A 14,090-nucleotide genomic window follows, 5' to 3' on the forward strand; every position below is an offset into this window, starting at 1 on the left:
CAAGTGCTCTGAGTAGGCATTTTGCCTGCTTATTTCTGCACTGCGGGGGTGGGGGGTGGGGGGGTGTTGAATCTAGAGCCTAGCAACAACCAGGCAAGTGTTCTTATCACTTAGACATCCCCATCCCTCTCTTTACTTCGTATTTTGAGGCAGAGTCTCACTAAGTGACTAAGTCCTGCCTTGGACTCACTTTTGAGCCCAGGAAATCCTAAAACTCACGGGCCTCGCTCCTCAGAGTCCCTGGTGGCTGGGATTAGAGGCGGACACCACCACACCTGTTCATACAATGTTCTGATTGATGAGGAAGGGCCACGGTCTTCATCGCATGAGCAGCTAGCCTAAATGGGGATCTAGGTCTGTGGGAGCCCCCCTGCGGATGTCTCTTCACATTTGTTCCTTCTAGAATTGATTTGTTAGTTGCAGTTTCCAATTGCCCGCTGACTTGGTTATTAAACAATAGTCCTTCTTTGTCTAAAACTTAACTTCTCTAGGTGCCAGGGGTTTTTCTCTTCCAAAAGCGCCACTTCCCTCTCAGTCCGAATACCTTTTCTCTCTCCTATTTGTGAGTCTTCTCCAACTTAAGGGAACACAGCTCCATGCCAGCTCCTCTCCGTCCCCACTTCACGAGTAGGATTGCCTTGAGCATCATACAGTGAGGACTGGTCCAGTAGCTGGTTAGCCTCTGGCTCTAGCCCAATTTATCAGTAGGAACTCAGGAAAATCCAGGTCTCTCAGAGGCTCTGCTTCTCCAGGAGCGGACTGAGAGCAGGCTTATCAAGACAGCTAGGTATTTTTAATTAGAGCTCTTGGTCGGGGGGTGGCATCTGAAAGACCACTTTCTAAGCCACTCATTGAGGTAGCCACCAGCCACTGTGCCTGTTTATGTACACTTAGAACTTTATACATGGAGAACTCAGTGTGTCAAACATGCTAGCCCAAATGCAAAGAGCTTTCAGCCACATCCCTAATAGGTCTCAACTACTGGCTCAGGAAAACCATTTGGAAAATGATCAGCCTCAACTGGAATTGGGTTGGTGCTAGACCTAAGATATAGATGGAGCTGGGGGAGGTGGGAGGAGGGTGCTGGTGTCGCAGAGGGGCGGGGACTGTGTGTGTACTGGACGTGGTGCTGGGCTGAGCTGAGCCGAGGTTTGGTTGGGGCTGCACTAAGATGGACATGGACTGGGGCTGAGGATGATGTTTAGACTGAGCTAGGAGGAGGGCTGAGTGTGGCCTGGGCTGGGGCTCAGTTCAGCTGAACTGGGCTCAATTCTCCTCCTGTCCACTGCTGATCTGCATGCTCGGGCTGCTTCACACCAGCCCTCAGTTTCTGAGTGTCCCTCTCCTGCTCAGAACATCCGAGAAAAAGGATCCTCCCTGGCAGGGTTTAGGTCACAGGGTCAGGTTTTCCCACAAGACCCTCTATCTTAGAATTACCCAATTGGCCATAACATCCTGTGGGATCCCCCAGGGTCATTATGTGCTGAATGAGGTGCTCATTCTCCTACATGTTATGAGATGAAATCCTTGAGAAGCCTTATAGTGACCGCGAAGTATCTTGGGAACATTGATGTTCTCATGGGATTGTATGTGATGCTGTCACACTGTGACTTCACATGGGAGCCCAGTGGGGCCAACTGGGCAATGGTGACAGGGGACACTGAAGTCCCATGACTACAAGCAAATCTACAATGACCACAAATTAAAAAGTGAATTTAAAAAGCAGCGTTCTTACCATTTTTATAATTTGACTTCTACTAAATTTTTAGAATACCAACAAAGGACCTTTACAAGCAAATGGAATATGTTCTTCTCATGGCTCCTGTGAACTTCAGTTTACTAAACTTAAGGCTTATGTGTTACGTTTTTGCTCACAGAAGAAATCTTACATTTGCCACAGGATAAGATTGGACAACATGAAGTTTTATAACATACTTTGCAATCCTGGAATTGGGTTATTTTTGAGTCGTTTGCATGGTCCAATGATCTAAATTATGAGAATCAAGGTCCTGCGGCCTCTTGAGTATTCTGATGTAGGACAGTCAAGGGACAGTGAGCAGTCTTCAGTGGCACAGACCCACAGGACTCCGTTACATTGGTTGACTGTCACTCTGAAATCCCTATCCGGACCAGCATACCATAGTAGGTACCACCTCTCCTAGCCTCTCAGGGAAGCTCTTTCACAAGCTTACAACACATGTATTGTCCCTAGATCTCTTGATGGTACATTTTTCTAACAAAACCTCTAGATTTGTGTTTTTAACACAACATCACTCTGCCACGTACCACCTGGTAGTATACGTGGCCATAAGAGGTGTGTGTGATGTTGTACATAGGCAAACATGAGACTGCCATTCTGACAAATGGTGGCCTTGGGGTGGGGCATACTGACTCACTAGTAGTTGAATGAATTTAGACAATTATCTCAATCTACAGTTTCCTTCTGTTTGCAGGGCTAGGGGTTTGGAAGTCAGCGCCACGTTCGTGCCAAGCCCCATTCTCAATCGGATGCCCAGTTGGCCTCAATCCTGGTTGTTCGCTGTGGTGGGAACACCAGTGTGAGAAGTGTGTCAACAGGCACCTAACACCTGTACTGGGGGACATTCAGACCACTAGTGGACCCTGGTTAGTGCATCATGACCTCCAGGGAGTGGGTCAAGACCAGCATTTCCTTTACTAGTCTAGGATTGTAACGTGGGATAGAACAGAGACAAGCTCTCATGTAATAAGCATGGGTTTCTAGAGCCTTACGCTTCCTTAAGCTAAAAGTGTGCACGTGTGATCTATGGTTCTGGTTGCTGTGGTCACCAGATTGGTCGAATAGTCAGTGTTGGGACAGACACAGCTTCCTCTTCTTGGCCAGTGCTGCCACCAAGCTGCTGAATGCCCTGTACATACTTGGTCCTAGCAAGCACTCCCTGAGGGACAGGCTGGCCAAGTATGGAGCATCTAGAGCCAGTTCCTGGGGTCACACCCAGACATTGCAGGAGTGTGGCTGCAGGCACGATGCTGGAGAAGAAGTAGTTGAGAGATGCACCCTGACCTGCAGGCAGGCAGAGACAGAGACAGACAGACAGAGAGACTGGACCTGGCATAGGTTTTGAAAAACTCAAAGCCCACCCCCAGTGACATACTTCCTCCAACAAAGCCACACCTCCTAATCCTTCTAATCCTACGAAAGAGTTCTACTCCCTGGTGACTAAATTCAAATACATGAGCCAATGGGAGAGGGGGCATTCTTATTCAAACCACCACAAACTGCCTTCTAGGCTGTCTTGGCCAGGGGCCCCAAGGTGTGTAGCTGCCACAGCTCCTGAGCTCTCTGTCTGCCATGGGAACCAGGCCCTTTTGAAATCTGAAAACCCTAAATAATGTTGGCATAGGTTGTTAAATACCACAGATAAACAAAGCGGGATCCCCAAACTGCCAGACAATAAAGAATCCATAGGCTAGTCTCTCTCTACCTAGGAACATTATGGTTTAGACTTCAACAGAAGCCGCCCCCCTCCCATCCCGCCCACCTCTTGAGACTGGTGTGGTATAAAGGGCACTGCAGCGTTCCACCCTGCCTTACCTCCAGGGCGTCTCCTACTTTGCACACACTGGCAAGCTCCTATTCTCTGCCGTGAGTCTCACTGTCTCAGAAAGCAAATCTTGATTGCTAGTCCAACTCTTTTTCCCACCAAACCTTGCAAGTCTCCAGGACGGAGACTCGGGGTGTTCCAGCAGCCTTGAAAAAGCATCACTGACATCTGGCTTCCTCTGTATCACAAGCCCCTCCCCCATACACACACACACACACACACACACACACACACACACACACACACACACCATTAGGCACTCTTCCAGCATGTTCTTGAAGTCAGGAATTCATGGGAAGCCACAGAGAGCTTGAGTTGGCACCAATGTTTCCCTGGCTGCAGCCCATATCCCAAGCATGACCTTGGGAGCAAGCACAGCATCTCTTCTTCATGACTGAGGACTCCAGTTACCTCTGCCACCAGCTATGGAGCTACTTCAAGAGGACTCATCAAAGGAGGATGACATTGTATGATGCCCCTGAGACTCCCATAGCCTCCATATCAATGTTGCTGTCCTGCTCTGACTCCGTGCCTTTTCCTATGCAGCCTAAAGGCAGGACAGCCCTCGCTCCCCATCCATCATTTGGAGTACCCTAGGGCTACAGTGGCCCAAACAACTAGAAACCCCCTCTTGGACTGCCAGGATCTCCTGGACTACCTAGTGTCATGCGTATTCCCAACATGCAGTCTTGTAGAGACCTCAGGGCGGAACCCAGCCTCTGAGCTGCCGCACTGGCTCTTGGCTTTGTGGTTCTGCAAGCAGCTGTCATCCGGCAGTCCCCTGCCCCACCATTCTTTTGCCCTCTGCCCTCAGCAAGCCCTCTGAACGAGCCTCCCACCTCCTCAGCGCAGTGGCCTGTTTTAGGCTTTCCCACTGAAGGAAAGCCTAGCTCCTGGTTGCTAACGAAAGTGATCGCAATCCCCGTGTATTTATCTTAGATTATGGTCGTTAGGAGCTGAAGCACCTCCAGGAGCAGTCTGTGGTTGATGTGAAAACAGGCGAGTCCCAACAATGAGCTTAAGAAAAGGTGTCAGGTATAAATCTCGGCTTCAAACACCAGGGTGCATTCCAGACTTCAGAGGCACTTCTTTGAATAAAGGCCCCCCCCTCCCTTTTTTTTTTTTTTTTTTTTCTTCAATCCCGCCTTTCTTGTCCTTGGGCCTGGAGCAGGATGAAAGTATAGGGGTGTGTGCGTTCATTTAGTCTGATAATGAGGCTGAGGCTCGCGGGCATGGTAATTTGGCAGCTTCGGCACTTCCTGTAACAGTTTTAATTTTTTTTTTTTATCCAAAGGCTGCTTAAAGACAAACATTTTTTGTTAAACTGCTAGTAGTTCATTTTCTGCAGGAACCGTGCAATTAATCTTGTTTATATTAAAGAGGCAGGCTGCCTTTGTCAGCTTTCCTGAGCTATAATTAATGAAGATCAAAAAACGTTACAAAGACATAATATTTAGCTTAATGCAGATGAGGCCAGCCAACAGCTGCATCAATTAGAGGAGGAGAGGGAAAACAAATATCCCTTTGGAATCACTCGGAAGCATTAAAAGGCCAGGATCTTGGGGGATCCTTCCCTCCGCCAGCCTTCCCTGGAAGGATCTGGTGACAGACGGAGTTTGGACATCAAATGGTTCGTAACGCCCCAGCAATTACAGCTCAACTGCAGTTGCAAGTAGCTGAGAAGGAGTCTACCGCTTAACCTGCGTTTATCCAGGTGTGTGGCTGTAGATCAGAGGCTGAGAAACTTCGCTTCAGTGGCGAGAACCGGCAAAGAATGGGCAGGACTGAGGATCCTGACCGCCATCTGCCTAGAGCAGTCTTAGCCTGCTGGGGGCACCAAGCAAGCCAGGCTGTTTTCTTTCGAGCCCTCTGAAGGCAGTCATTAGACTCAACACAGTGGAGTCAGATGAACTCGGTGGATACCTGCCTTACTCAGGTGACTTCCTCACCCTGTGACTCAGACCTGCGGCTTTCCCGGGAGAGTTCAAAGGGACTGGCTGTGCTTTCAAACCGCAGCCCATGGGCTTTGCCATGTCATAGAGCTAATGGAAAACAGCCACCTAGAGCCAGCCCACCAAGGGGTCCGTCCCACGGAGACATAGTTTGCAGATTCAGAGGAAATTGAGACCCAGGGAACTGTAGGCGCATGTGCAGTTAGTTAAATGAGCTAGTGCCCCTGCTGGGGCTCACAAATGTGAGATCTCAATTACAGAAGTTGAGGATGGGGAAGAAAAAGCGGAGGGAATAATACGTCGAAGTTTTTTTTTTTTTTTTTTTTTTTTTTTTTTTTTTTTTTTTTTAGCACGTTCTGATGACACAAGCCGATAGCACAGAAGGCGAAGGTGGCTGACCACAGTGAGGTAATAGAGGGAGATTCTACTCAACAATCACAAGTGTCTGGGCTCACGGTTCTTGGCTACCCTAAACAGACTGATAAATATCAGAACCTGCCTATTCAGATGACTCAAATTCATTTCCAAGTTAAATGATGCCCAAGGGTGTCATCCTCACATCTCAGGTCTTAATCTTGTGCCCGTCAGCTTCATAATTCTTCCTTTCATAATTTATAGGAAGGATTCCACCATATAGACACAAGTATGTTCATTGCAACAGTATTTACAATAGTGAAAATTGGAACCAATCTGAAGGTCGAATGTTAAGGAATTCATTGATTTGTGATTCACCAATATAATGAAATTCTTTGAACCATTAAAAAAAGAACGTCATTTAAAAGTAATTAACCTCTAGGGCATTGGTTCTCAACCTGTGAGTCATGACCTCCTTGGAGGGCTAAATGACCCTTTCACGGGGGAAGCATATCAGACATCCTGCATATCATATATTTACATTACAATTCATCACAGTAGCAAAATTACAGTTATGAAGCAGCAACAAAGCTAATTTTATGGTGTGTGTGTGTTGGGGGGGGTCACCACAACATGAGGAACTATATTAAAGGGTTGCAGCATTAGGAAGGTTGAGAACCACTGCTCTAGGGAATGAAAAACAATCCACAAGCACTGTGAATAAAGCAATCCTAACCTTTTCTTAAAAGGTATGTTTGAACAAATAAAACACAAAATGCATAATGGAGCCAGGGGTGGTGCTGCATGCCTTTGGGAGGCAGAGGCAGGCCTCTTGTGAGTTCAAGGCCAGCCTGGTCTACAGAGCAAGTTCCAGGACAGGCTCCAAAGCTACAGAGAAATCCTGTCTCAAAAAACAAAACAAAACAAAAATGCATAATGAAAGTGTTATGACTTTATTTCCTTTTTAGATATTCCTTTTATTTCCAGTTCTTCCAAAATTGGAAAATAATTATACCATTGAGCATTTCTTGGCACTCATATATGCCAGACACTCTGGGATAGGATCTAGAGATGTTTCCTGATGAGACAACCATTACACACAGATAGTTCATCTTCAAGAACACACGGCTACTAGTGACCAACAGGACTTTTGTTGCTTCTTTTCTTGTGGCATTAGAAGGCCAAGTGTATGAAAAACCAATACTCTTCAATCTATCTGGGTGGTTTGAATAAGAATACCGCCCAACCACCCCACCACCCCCACCACCCCCACCACCCCCATCCCCCCCATCCCACCCCACCACCACCACCCCACCCCACCCCCAGTGTATTTTAATACTTGGTCGCCAATTGGTAGAACTGTTTGGGAAGGATTATGAGGTATGGCTGTGTTGGAAGAGGTGTGTCAACTGAGGCCTCACAAAGGTCATGCCACAGGAAAAGGAATAAGACCAATCCTTAGGGCTAAAGGCATCGGCCTCAATAGTCTAGGCCTGTTAAAGAAAGTCAAGCCCAACGTGTCAACAGAACCTTCTAGTAACTTAACAGCTGCCAAAGTATAACCCTTGTTTTTAGATTCCCTATAGCATATCATTATAACAATATGTATAAGAAAACATCCCAACTACATGAAATAGAAAAATGGGAGCCATACTAATAATTTAAAAAAATAGTTGATAGAAACAGTTTCAAGGTAGCCATTGTTGGAAGTAACAAAGACTCAAGAACAACTAATTTTAATATACTCAAGGATTTAAAAGAAAAGTTGAGCACAATCAGTGAGCAGATGGAGAATTTCAACAAAAAAAAAGTAGAATTTTTTTTTTCTAAGGAAACTCTAGAAAAGAAAAAGGGCTTAACACTATGGAGGCTATAAGGGAGCAGTGAGCTGAAGTTAGATCAGTTGACATTATCTAAAAAGCAGAGGATTAATACAATTTTTATCATGCCCTTCCATTGCTCAGAAATCCACTATCCCCTGCCTTACCTACTCACTGGAAACAGGTTCTATGTAGTCAAGGCCTTTTGCAGCTAATCCTCAAACTGTCTTCTACCTCTATCTCCCAGTACCTCAAAGGTCCTACCTCACCCACATTCTAGTTTGTTTTTTTGTTTCTGTGATGAACACTAAGACCAAAAACAACTTTAGGAAGAAAAGACTTATTTCATTTTATATTTTCAGGAAACAATTAGTCAGGGTAGGGACTCAAGGCAGGAACCTGAGGCAGGAACTAAAGTAGTAGCATGACAGAGCATTGCTTACTGGACTGTAGCCCATGGCTTGCTCAGCCTGCTTTCTTACACAATTCAGGACCACCTACCCAGAGGTGGCGCTGCCCACAGTGGTCTGGGCTCTCTCACATCAATCATTAATCAAGAAAATGCACCCCACAGAGTGGCCTATAGGCCAACGTGACAAAGGAAATGTCTCAACTGAAGTTCCGCCATCACGCCCATGAACAAACTACCCATAACCACCTGCCATCTTTCTGAGCATCATGACCACATCTAAAACCCTCACCTTTTCCCCTAAGTCTTTAAGATGACATCAAATGCCTTTATCCAGGAAGTGCTCTTCAGTGGACCCAGCTGGCAATGTGACCTCTCCTCTACTCTTCCAGTTGAATGAATGAAAAAACAAACAAACAAACCACCACCAACAAAAAACCCCAGCAGCCCCACCACAGGAAAACAGCTGGCACCCCTGCTTCCGTGTGAAAATGACCCCAGCCCTGCTCTCCTGCTCATTTGCCTAGCCTTCTTCATCCCCACACTCCAGTCGGTCTGAGCACAGTAATGTCTGCTGAATTAAAGGCACATAGCTATGCTAGAACAGGGTGAGCCTTTGGACGGTTCTCTCAATAAAGTTTTGCAAAGATCTTCGCTGTATGACAGAGACCTAACAGGCACTCATGGCCTGGTAAGAGCCTCGAGATTTATATTTAACACAACATCCTCAGTGTCCGTACAGATGAAGAACTTGGCGGTCTGGCACATTTAAACCACATTGTTATTACCCAGATACCCACACCTATGCAAGCTCATAAGCAAGACCATATGAAGGATTTGAAACAACAACTTGCAAATACATATTTGAATTTTAATGTGACTAACCTCCTCCCCTTTCATAAGATATGCTCTGCCTTGAATTGCTTTCAGTCTTCTTGACGTTCACTGCCTGCTAGTACAAGAATCATGAATGATATCCTAGCCTTGTATGATCATATACATAGCCGCTGAGGTACCAAAAATAATTGTCAGTTCAGGTCTTGGTGACAGTCTACTAACTTTAGGGTCTTTCTGGAACCTCTACTGGAGGTTGGTCATTGGAGTAGGATTTCACCAAGCTAGATGGAACAATGCACAGTTACCATCAACCTCTATCCTCAGGGTGCTGAGAAACACTTGGGTCAGTAGTTATCGGCCTAGTGAACAAGCACCAGAAATAGATAAGCTACAATCCATGTGTTGCCTAGATGGTCCCAGAACACAGCATTTGTCCTACTAGATGCTCGGATGAGATGAGGCCTAACAGAAAGTTCAGCTGAGCCCCCAGCCAGCAGCTCCTCCAGGGACACACCCGCTATGTGTATCAGCCGCACACAACTCCTGCTGTGCAGGGGTGTAAAGAGTGGGCCCCAGGGCAACCCTGCAGGAACATCCTTTGCTGAGACAAACTGCAGCCTTCCTTCCCCTCTGCCCAAAGACTTGACCCCTAACTCTCCCTGAACTCCCCATCTTCAATGCTAGGTCTGTGTCCTGAGACATGCCATCTATGAAGTGGAAAGGAAGACCCAGGCAGGGCTGAGGGTGTGGAGAGTAAGAGAGAGTGTGGGGAACAGAAGTCATGAGTGATTTGTATTGTTAGCATGATCATGGTCATGTCAAAGACACTAATGCCTCAAAATCTATAGGCATGGCAAGTTCTTCCCCCGGTCAAGTATGGTTGACAATGTATCAACCACAGCTGCCTCCTCTTGAATAACAGTTGCCAGAGACTGATCTCTTACAGGGATCCCCTACTAAAGTAGCCTAACCCACCTCCGCCTTCGGCTGTATACAATAAACCTACCTCCTCTTTCCACTGTATAAAATAAACCGCTGAGCTTCTGGGCTGCGGGTGCACCTCCATCAGAGTGCATGGCCCACCAATCCCAGTTTTCCATGTGTCTGTCATTTCCTCATCTCCCACTGTCCTGGTCATTGATTCCAAAGCCATTGTCGGGGCTGGAGAGATGGCTCACAGGAGTTAAGGTTACTATTGATGTGATGAAACTCCATGACCAAAAGAAAGCTGGAGAGGAAAGGGTTTATTTGGCTTATACTTCCATATCATTGCTCATTGTTGAAGGAAGTCAGAACAGGAATTCAAACAGGACAGGAACCTGGAGGCAGGAGCTGATGCAGAGGCCATGGAGGAGTGCTGTTTACTGGCTTGCTCCCCATGGCTTTGCTCAGCTGCTTTCTTATAGAACCCAGGACCACCATACCAGGGATGGTACCACCCACAATGGGCTGGGCCCTCCCTCATCAATCACTAACTAAGAAAATGCACTATAGACTTGCCTACAGACCAGTCTGATGGAGACATTTTCTCAATTGAGAGTCCCTCTTCCCCAATGGCTCTAGCTTGTGTCAAGTAGACATAAAACTAGCCAGCACAGCCATGCACTTCTCAGCCAGAGAGGGTAGCAAATGGTCGGCATTACATCCACAGGACAGATTTGGTGCCTGTGTCATGAAGGAAAAAACCATGCCCTGCCCCACCTCTCACTCACATGGCATTGGAACAGGAAGGATTAAACAGACCTTGCATTTCCTGAATTAATCTGACCCTACCCCACAAACTGCTATTTATAGGTTTGGTCCTTGTAAGAAATAAAGATGCTCCCTGACCTGCAATAAGTCTATATCCCAATAAGCCTGTTGAAACATCCTAAATCAAAAACTGCTCTTGGGACACCTGGTCTACCCTGTGTCGGAGTTTGGCCTAGACTGCCTCACACATACTCAGGACACTTACATCAGCCCGCAGCTGGTAAGGTCACCTAAGACAAAGCTTGTCTTGTGTGGGTAAGAACTCACCATTGGGTGTGGTTAGTGGTCATTCAAGCGTGGCTCCTATGGAATGCACATTGCTTTCTTACCATTATCTGTTGTAAAGCGGTAAGTGGGGGATATTGTACATTCAGAAAGAATGTTTTAGAGGGTTGTGGATTTCTCTGCTGTGAAAGCATGAATGTGTCCCTATGTGTTACAGCCATTTCCTGAGGTCAGACATTTTCCAGGTGTCCCCCACTAGCATCACAGCCTGGCAGAACCCAGTATATTCACTGACTGCTGGTGGGCCCAGGGGCCACACAGCCTGTCTCCACATTCCAGAGAAGCCGGACCTTCTAACCAGACACTGCTTGCTTCAGTCCCTCACAAAATGAGGATGTTGGCCATGGGGAGCTCATGAAACTTTGAGCTGGAAGGGACATGCTATCCCTATAGTCAACTGCCCATGACATCTGCCACTGAACACCACAAAGATCTGGGCACTGATAAATCACGGGCTGTGCGTGTTTGTGGGGTTTGGGAGAAATGAGGTCGTCCATGTTCCACACAGTCTATGGGGATGAAGGGGACCTCTGGTAGGAGGCACTGGTTCCTGCAGCCCCAAACCTAGCTTCCAATGTCGATTGGTCTATCTACTGGGCAAGAGAAGGAATCCCTGGGCATCTAAGGAAAATAAACGGTGCTTTATGACCTTACAAGTCCTGGCCTTGTTTGGAGGCTGGTTTCTTAGGAGTGACGGCAACACGAAATCATGGCCCACAGGAATCAGAGGTCCAGGCAAGGTCATCCTAAACCAGCTGGCCCAGGCCCTGCCAAACATAGCCACACTGTGAGGACAAGTCGGCCAGGCCACATTCTACCACAAAACTGTCAGTCTGTCTGTCTGTCTTCTCTCTCTCTCTCTCTCTCTCTCTCTCTCTCTCTCTCTCTCTCTCTCTCTCTCCCTCTCTCTCCCTCTCAATCTCTCTCTCTCTCTCTCTCTCTCTCTCTCTCTCTCTCTCTCTCTCTCTCTCTCTCTCTCTCTCTCTCTCTGTGTGTGTGTGTGTGTGTGTGTGAATGCCATTCCTTTCTTCTTTAAAATAATCATTTTATTGCTTTTCTTAAAAAAAATAGTCCATGTCAAAAGTTTAAAATCAAACAGGGTAATAAAATACGAAGAAGAAAGCAAAGAGGAGAAATCCTAATTCTCCCGCCCAGAAATAACTGTCATTAACTTGCAGTAGATGCAACAGGGGTGGTTTTGTGTGTGTGTGTGTGTGTGTGTGTGTGTGTGTGTGTGTGTGTGTGTGTGTATGCAAAGTCCTTGGAGTTTCTCCAGTAAAGAGTTTCACTGCTTCTTAAAGGAATGCAGCATCCGTGAAAGAAGTGTTAAGAACTCAGCCGTTGGTTCTCTTCGGAGACTAGTAACCGCCAAAGCCATCTCACCGGTGTGTTTAACAAGTGTAAGGCAGGGGCTGTGCGGTGTAGGAAGCACAGCTGACTCAGAACAGACCTACAGGCTTCGGGCAGGACCTGGGCTGATGGAGACATGCTCCTCGTGTGTCTGTTGTCCCAGGTGTGTCTCCATCCCAAAGAGCAGCCCTGACTGAGTGCAGGTGCTAGCAGGAATCTGGGTGACTCTGAGGAGCCTGTCTCTGTGAAGCCAGAGAGGCTGGGAGTGCCGTGCCGGGTGGTGCTGCCCGGATGCACCCTAAGCACATCTTACCCGGAATGGAGGACTGCCAGGAGGAGGGCCACGTATCCTCAAAGACACCGAGTGCTTGGCAGCCCTCCCAAATGGCTGATGCCTCGTTCTTGAGGATTAGGGCTTTCCAGCAGCATGGTGGAGAAGCGCAGTGTGACAGACCTAAGTCGGGGATCTCTAGTTTGGTTGAATTATCTTTTACTGCAGGCAGGGTCAGAAGGAAGCACAGGACGGCACAGTTGCACACAGCGCAGGACCTGCCCCAGGCAGCCATGCTTCTACTTTCTGTCCCTGTGAGTTTGGAGGCTCTGGGTACCTTACTAAATGGAAGTATATAACATTTGTCCTTGAGCCACACATATTTTCTTAATCCACTTGGGACCTGTGATCTTTGAAATAAATATGTCTCATTTTTTTTTTATTTTAGCTCTATTATTCTCCAATCATTTTTCTTTTCTGGAATTCTAGGTGGCTGATGTTTATGATGCTCAAATAAAGCAAATTTTATCCATTGCACCAACTTTTCACCCGGCTCCCATGAGATCCTAAAACAACCTTTTCCAAGATTTTAATAAGTTAGTAGGTCTTGGGCTTTTAAATTTTAATTTTATTGTAGGACCAGTATAGTTCAGTCCTAAATCCTTTGGCTTCATTGGAGGGCCCTTGGTGTGCAGATAAATAAACCACGACATTCCAACCATGACAGCATTGAAACGCATGCGGAACACCTAATAAACAGTCCTTTATGCGTAACCTGCTTCATTCTTTGGCAGAGTACCCACTAGCCTCTGCCAGGGCCTCTGGAGGAGGGCTCAGCCACACACACACTGTGCCTGGTTTGATCCTTTGTCCCCAGATAAGACCCCACCCTCTGCTACCAGAAGGTGAGGCTGCCATGCAAAAAAAGGTAATACCACACATTGCCACCTCAACTCCCTGTGGTCAAAGGCTCCAAGTTCCACTAACAAAAAGCAGATGATTTTTTTTTTTTAAATCATCAGACTTGGTGTAACATGATAATCAGAGAACTGTGTCACTCTCATCATCCAGCTGTCCCAACTTCAACTAAACAGAGATGTTATGGGTCCCCCCAGGCTGTCATCCACACAGGCAGCAATGAAGATCTCACAGTAAATCTGGGCGGGCCCTTGTGCCGACTCAGTGATGTCTAGAGCATCTGGGACTGGCTCTGTGGCACAGCTTTTTGCTCTGTGTGATACGAACTGCAGCCCATCCCTCCCTTCCCTGGTTCTGAGCCACTCACTGCTCTGATGGCCTTTCTGTCCCCAACCCCAACTCTGACACTTAACACTGCAGAGCTAAGTAGACATAGTAATAGGGACATCCTGTCTACCAAGGGCATGAGGGTCCCAGATCCTTCCTAGAGTGGGAAAGGGGACCTATCATCCATCCCACTGACAGGTGACTAACAGTCCCCTGAGGGTCAGCTCCCAC

Source organism: Peromyscus eremicus, chromosome 16_21 (assembly GCF_949786415.1).
Source record: "Peromyscus eremicus chromosome 16_21, PerEre_H2_v1, whole genome shotgun sequence".
NCBI classification, from domain to species: Eukaryota; Metazoa; Chordata; class Mammalia; order Rodentia; family Cricetidae; genus Peromyscus; species Peromyscus eremicus.